The 7,869-nt window shown below is 37.6% G+C and overlaps 1 pseudogene; it reads left to right on the forward strand.

Annotated features, from left to right (window-relative positions):
• The first annotated feature begins 1,394 nt into the window (after positions 1-1,394).
• LOC126487939 (60S ribosomal protein L11-like) lies at positions 1,395-1,997 on the forward strand (annotated as a pseudogene).
• Positions 1,998-7,869: the final 5,872 nt, after the last annotated feature.

The raw sequence follows: 7,869 nt of genomic DNA on the forward strand, positions 1-7,869 counted from the left end.
AGTCTTTCTGGGCATCCACATCAAACATATCTCCATTTATCTGCTCTTTGTTTCATCCACAGTTTGTAGTTCTCTCATAAATAAATAAATATATATGTGTGTATATGTATGTATATAAGAGATAACATATAATATATAGTGCATTCATTGTTCTATTTAAGTGTTGTTTTTATGTTGTTGATATCAATAGTATTGTTTTGCTTTTAATTTCAAACACTACTTATTCATTGCTGATGCACACAGGAAATAGTAACTTTTTTTGCACTATCCTGATTACAGCAGTCTTTTCGCTGATTCTTTGGATTTTCTAAGCAGACAGGTGCATTACCTGTAAACACAGATTTCGTTCTTCCCCCATTTCTTGCCTTATTGGTTTATCTAGGATTTTCTAGCACAGTGTTTAAAAGTAGTAGTGGAAAGGAACACTGGACTGTTTCTGGTCATAGGAACAAAGCAAAGGTTTTTTAAAAATAAGCATTTCTTATTGAGTTGAAAGAGTATTCTATTTCAAGTTAACTGAAATTCTTATCGTGGATGGGTTTTGGGTTTCATCAAATACACAATTTATCTATTGATGGGATCATGCAATATTCTTCATTAGTCTGTTTATTGTGACAGATTACATTAATTAATTTCCAAATATTGAGCCTGCTCTGCATAACTTGGATAAATCCCATTTAGTTATGGTAGATAACCACATTTACATATTATTTCAACCTGTTGAGGCTGTCTATAGGATTTCTGTATGTATGTTGATGAAATACTGAGCACTAGCTTTCTTGTAATGTCATTGTGTGATTTTGGTACTGGTCTAATAGTGACCTCACTGAATACATTAGATATACTTTGTGCTTCTATTTTACCATGTGCTCACGAAATACGCTTGAATCCCTATTATCTAAAAGAGCATCATTCTTTGAATCTAACCCACAAAAAAAAAATAAACTATAAACTTGAAACCAACAGAGTGGATGGTCAGAACTTCTGAAGTATTTCCCCCCCCCACCAAAAAAAAAAAAACTAATTACAAAACTGCTGCATTTTAACTCTCGGTAGTTTTTCTTAACAATTGGGAGGAAAAATGCTTTCTTTCATACAAGACAGATGCAACTTTTTCAGATGTTTTAGAATGCTTGTTGGCATAGCTATCACTCCTGCTGTTGCTGAGATTTAGAGAGAACACCAAGAGGTGCCAAATAGCCCACTCTTCCTAAAGTCCAAGGAGAAGGAATGGTGTGAACAGAGAGGGTGGGGTGTACACTGAGTCACAAGGCAGGGTAATGCCTCTGCACACACTGCACTCTTTTCATAGCATGGCCGGGATTCCTATCATTGTATTCATCATGTCATATGGCAAACACACATTTTAGCTTTGTCTTATTTTATGCCTTCTGATGAGGAAATCATTCTGGTCAATCTGGACTAGACAAGGCATCAAAAATATATCGATACTGTCTCTCTTTCTGGGCTCCATTCTGGGTCAAATTTAAGGTGAAAAGGAGAACCCCAGGTGGGAACTTTGTATCTACCAGCTCTGCCTCAATATCTGTGTAGGGGGAGTGAAGGCAGAGCCAGGCAGCCAAGGTTTTGCAATAGCTCACAGGTCAGAACTAAGTATTTTCCAAAGCTAGATACAGCACTAGGTCCTTTGGCATTGGAGAAATGAAAAGATTACAGTTCACTGCGTAGTTCACAGAGCCAAGACAGATGAAATCCGGAGAAAGATTTGAAAGTGTTGGAATATGAGTTCCAGAAAAACACTTCGTAGATACTGGAAACTTTGATTTTGAGATGTAAGAACACACCAACTGTAACCCAAGTTTGGGGAATCTATGACCTTCCTGGACTTCTGTGTGGTGCTGAGTAGGCCAGGTTTCAGTATCATAGACAAGAAGTGAACAATGGGCTTCACTGGGACCAAACACAGAATCGACAAAGAGGAGGACAGGTACTGGTTTCAGCAGAAGTATTATGGGATCATCTTTTCTGGCCAATAAATTTCACCAAAAGGCCAAATGTGTGTGTATTCTGTTATCATAAAAAAACTACTTCACTTCTCTCTCTCTCTCTCTCTCTCTCTCTCTCTCTCTCTCTCTCTCTCTCTTTCTGGAATATTATTGTTTTAATACATAATATATAATAAATAAAATAAAAACAACACTAACAAGAATTTGGGAGATCCTATTTTTTAAGGTGCTGGATGTGGTTATACACCCTTTGATCCCAGCACTCAGGAGGCAAAGGTACGAGTTTGAGGCCAGGCTGCTCTCCATAGGGAGTTCCAGGCCAGCCAGGGTTACAGAGTATGGCCTCAGATTAAAACAAAAACAAATAAGAAAATATAGAGTAATAAGAAAATATAGAGTAACTATCCATAAGGGTTGGGAAAGTAGTTAAGTTGCTAAAGTGCTTGCCTTGAAAACAAGAGAATCTAAATTAAAAATCCAGGTGCTATGGTCAGTATGTCTAATCTAAGCCTTGACAGAGTAGACTTCAAAGGATGCTTAGAACTCATATGCAGGCCAATCTAAGCTGAAACTATGACCTCCAGGTTTAGTGAGAGACCATGTCTTAAAAAGATAAGGTGCAAAAATTACTGAGGAAGCCTCCATATACATGTCTACCTGCACACGCACATACATACAAACTACATGTGCATACACACAATAATAATAACAGTGAAATAAATCAACACTTTAATAAATCCATAGATTCATTTTGTAAACAAATAGTCACAGGCATTCCCACATGGAAGAAGTAGTGACTATTCCTGCTTCTTAGTGTGATGAAAATAATAGGTTCCAAATTATTAACAGTGAGGAATTTGACTCATGAACTTGGTGGTTATGAATTTGGGAGTGACTGGTGAGTTTTCCCTTTTTTCGTAAAGAGTGTGAAGTAAAGAGTTGTAGCGCCTTTGGGATGGAGGCCATTCATGAAATTGCATGCAAACAGTAGAAGACAAAAATGCAAATCACCTACCACTAAATTTATGATACAGGCTCATGGATGTAGGTGTGTGGATTTCCTTTAATAACTATACAATCATCTTTAATATGGGAAGTAATGGGAAGCAAAAAACATCATCTCTAAGGCCTCCAATCATCTGTCATTCCCTTTAATCAAACTGGACTTACAGTCATGATTTCTTATTAGAAGGAATTTTATGACCCTGAGTAATAGAATTCAAAAAACTGCAAAAACTATGATTTCTCGTGAATATGCAATAAAGTTGTAGTGGTATTTGATGAATGGAGCCCCTGGGGATAAACTGAGCTCCTTAAATTATCGTCAATATTAACACTCCATTTTGTTCCTTTGTTTCTTATCGAAGGCCAAAGCTGCTTACATTTGCAATGACATTTTCAAAATGACTCAGTGAACAGTTTGTCCCTCTGAGGTGTTTTCTATTCCGGGCATTGTGGGAGTGAAGAAACCAATGACAGGATGGCCGCTTGTGGGTGTAGAGAGATGTGCCTTGGCGTGAGGTCTGATGCTGCAGAAGCTTGTTGGCCTCGTGCTGCTTCAAGAACTCCATGTTAGATTCATGTATGGGATGTTACCTTTGTACTCATGCTAGAACGTCATCAAATGGCTAATCTAGTGGCCATGGGGCACAGTCTCTACAGTAATTGTCTACCTGCATTCAAAATGACTTCCATTAATACATCACATCTTAAAATTTTGTTTGTTAGGTTTTGGCTGTAGTGTTGGGATTTTTTTGTTTGACTGGTAATTTTGTGGGGTTTTTTTTGGTGGTTTTTGATTGTTTAAGACAAAGTATCACTGTGTAGCCCCAGTTGGCATAGAGCTTACTATATAATATAGGTTGATCTCAAACTCACAGAGATCCACCTTCTTCTCTTTCTCTCCCAAGTGTTGGGATTAAAGGTGTGTGTGCACCAGCCTGCTGGGCTCTTGGTTTTTGTGCTGAGACTCTGCAGCATAGCTCTGACTGGTTCAACAATCACTATGCATTCCAGGCTGTACTCAAACTTCCAATCTTTCTGCCTTGTCTTTGAAGTGCTATATGTATGCTAGAGGTATGAACTTAAGATCTGAGAAGTTAAATGTTGCCTTACCTGTTTGTCCATGAAATGCCCCTATATCATCAGACCTTCATTAAAGAAAATGTTTTTTATAATTAAGTTATTCATCCATTTATACATCTGCAGAGTTACTTAAGTTATTTATTCATTTATACATCTGCAGAGGAGGCATGCAGTTGTGCCACACACAGCCCATGTGTGGAGGTCAGAGGACAACTTGCAGGAGTTGTTTTTCAGTTCCAACATCTTGGCCCAAAGGCAGTGAACTCAGATTTTGGAGTTCACTGAGCCATCATGCCGAATAAATGTTTGCTAAAGTTCATGTGTGATAAGGACATACTCTCTGGCTCACAGAGGAGAAACATATTGGCAGAATTTGAAATGTAATTTCATCTAGCTCTGATGCTTTATATTGCAATATGTTTTAAGGCTGAGCGTGTAATATGAGTCTTTATTCCTTTCAGAACATGTGTGTATGTATGTGAGTGTGTGTGTGTGCATGAGAGAGAGAGAGAGAGAGAGAGAGACAGAGAGAGAGAGACAGAGAGAGACAGAGATGCGCATCAGACTCCAATCATTTGAAGTACGCAATTAGACTCAGTGATTATCTATCATGTGATGACTGTCTGTCTGGGAATTCACCACAACTCAAAGTCAAAGAAAGTAAATGTCTCTCAAAAGTCTTTCTCTCTAATATATTTATTTGATGTTCAGGGTTTTTATGTATTCCTATTCCATAAAACTATAGAAGATAGCTTTAATGATTATTTCTTCTTTTATATATTCCTGGCTGACCTAACTCACTATATAGATCAGACGGGCCTCAAACTTGCAGCAAGCCCCTTACCTCTCTTTCTTGAGTGCTGGGAACATAGGTGTGTGCCATCTTGCCTCACAGTCTAATTTAAATTGGAACATTTCTGTAGGCAAAAATGACAAGAGAGCTTGGGCCTTTTAAAAATCCCGACTATCTTTCAAATTCTGTTGCTAGTGGATGCAAGCATTCACATACTCGTTTCGCTTTCCCTCTATTTCTTTTGTTCACCTAGATGATACAATCCCCTCTCAATATGCAGTCCTACTAGAGAATAATAATTAAAATCATCAGAAAACTGTGCCTTTCTGGTTTTCAGGGAATTTAAAGAGAATCGTTCTTTGACTTATCCTAGGAGACCCACCATTTCAGGAAAAAGCCCTGCAAGATCTAATTAGCCAAAGATAGGCACCTCAGCCAGACTTAATTTCTCCCTTGGTTCAGAGAAGTCAATTTAGAAAGCTACAAGAGTCTTCTCAATGCTTCTATTTATATTCTGAAGAACACTAGACTGGTGTGTATGTCTTTAAAAGCCACAGTGCCTGAGTGCCTATCAGTTGAAACTAAGACAGGATAAGCTGTCTCTAAGGAAGATATCAAGGAGATTAAAACCTTGCACTCTAAAATTTATACGAAAATCCTTCCAAACTGAGGCCAGAGGTGTGGCTTGACAATAGAGCACTTAGCTAATGTTTAAAAACTTGTGATTCATCCCCAGCAACACATATCGAACCTTCTAGATGAACCAAAGCTAAGCACAAATTCACAAAAATCACAAAACACATACTGGAGGAAAGGGGACCTTGGTGGAATTATCAGGACATATTTCAATCTCTGGATGAAAAGGCTGAAAATAAGAATTTTTCTTCACTTTGCATTTTCCTCCTAAGCATCAGTACTTCTTGGTTTCATAGAGGACACTTCTTTAAAAAAGATGCAGGGGTTGGGGGAGGCAGCAAAAGACTATCAGCTTGAGTTTTAATTAATGTAAATGTATGCACTGTGGGTTTATGAACGATGACCCATGCTAGTTAAGAACGCATTGCATGTGGAACTTAGCTGATATAAATGTATTCCTGTGTCTGCTTAGCCAAGCATTTAACTAATTGATGGCTTGTTTATGTGAAGAGGGTGGCAAGACAGCTTCACCTCACTTTCTCCTCTGCTTTCTTACTTGAATGATGCAGAAAAATATGCCCTGTAGTTCTTGGCAAATACAGCCTGGGCAGGGGGGGAATTTGCTATTGTATTCAGGTACAACCCTTCTACAGAATTGTAAGCCATAATGACATTTAGCAGATGAAATTATAGAAGCTCACATTTGGGAAAACAATTCAATTGATAAAAGTATTTGCTGTGAAAGCATGAGGACCTGCATTTGGACCCCCAGAACTCACTCATATATATATATATATATATATATATATATATATATATATATATATCCTAGATCCTGAATACAGTTTCCAGCATCCATGTGCAGGCACACACACTGTAACTCTGGTACCAGGATTTCAGGGGATCTAGTGTCCTCTCCAATCTCCAAATGTTGCAAAGATATACATGCTGGCAAAACACACAGACACAAATGATATATATATATATATATATATGTGTGTGTGTGTGTGTGTGTGTGTGTGTGTGTGTGTAATGTATGTGTGTCTGTTGTATATATAGGATGGGGGCAGATATACTTGTAATTCTAGAACTAGGAAGACCTAGAGACGGGTTGGTCTTTGGTGCTCAAATCACAAGCCAAGGATAGACCCTGTCTCTAATAAGGTTTGTGTGTGTCCCAGTTCTCCAGGAACTATATAGAGTCACTGAAAGAGCTGACAAGATTAGACTGTCATTGTTCCTTCTTGATAAGCTGGCTGATATATTATTGTATGTTCATTCAATTTCCCCCTAAGTTTCAGACTTGAAAGAAAATGGTATTGAATATACTGGCTTAACTAATTCGTGTTCTGGTGAATCAATTCTACCTCTATGTGGTCCTGGTTCTAGCTGGTATGATAAACTTTTCCAGGAATTTGATGTACAGTTTCATTAAAAAAGTAAACTTTTTAATACAGGTAATTAAACAATGGGCTGGCCCAGCAGAAATGACTGGCCAAGCCAGAAATCTCAACACACACATGCACACACAAATACGCATATTTGTATACATAATTTTTCCAAAGAAAATGGAAGGCAGACATGAAAAATATAAGTACGCTCTAGGGAATATTGCTCTTTGACTTAAAATAATCTCAAAACAAAGAAATGATAGATCAAAGGGTCATGATACACAGTTTTTAAACAAGATTTTGCAGAACACGAAAACATTACATTAAATACACATGCCATGAGAGCGCTGTAATACAAACCTAAAAGATCGAATTTAATATTTAACATAGAAATTCATTTTACATTGCCCAGATGTCAATATTAATCTATTTTCTTACAAATGAAATCATCAACTTTGTAGGTAGAATAACACAACTAGAAAAGATCGTGTTGATGGAGATAATGCAGACCCAAAAAGACAAATGTCCTGTGTTCTTTCTCACTTGAGGATCCCGGTTCCTAATCCTGAGATGTGAGTACAGAGCCTAGGGTAATTTAGAAACCAGGAAAGGAAAACAGGACCGTTTTCAGATGATGATGGAAAGAAATAAATAGAGGAATCTCATGAAAATTCAAAAAGTAGGGGGCTCCTTGGGGATGGGGAGGAGGGTAAATATAGAAGAGAGAGGAAGGTAAAATCACAATAAGGGTTTTTGAAGAAGTCATAAGGAACTACACTTACAACTTTACAAAAAAAATCCCCAAAGCTATAATGCATGCAATTTTGTATAAATATACAAGTATAGTTTTAATGAATTTTACTCATCTGGGCTAACAATGTTCCATCCAAGAGTCAAAGACTACTTCAAAGACATGAGGAGACCCCTTTTTTGTTTGCTTGTTTTTGTTGTTGTTGTTATTTTGAGACAGGGTTTCTCTGTGTAACAGCCCTGGCTG

This window comes from Alexandromys fortis, unplaced genomic scaffold, assembly GCF_014885135.2.
Source record: "Alexandromys fortis isolate MF-2015 unplaced genomic scaffold, M_Fortis_MF-2015_v1.1 scaffold_192, whole genome shotgun sequence".
NCBI classification, from domain to species: Eukaryota; Metazoa; Chordata; class Mammalia; order Rodentia; family Cricetidae; genus Alexandromys; species Alexandromys fortis.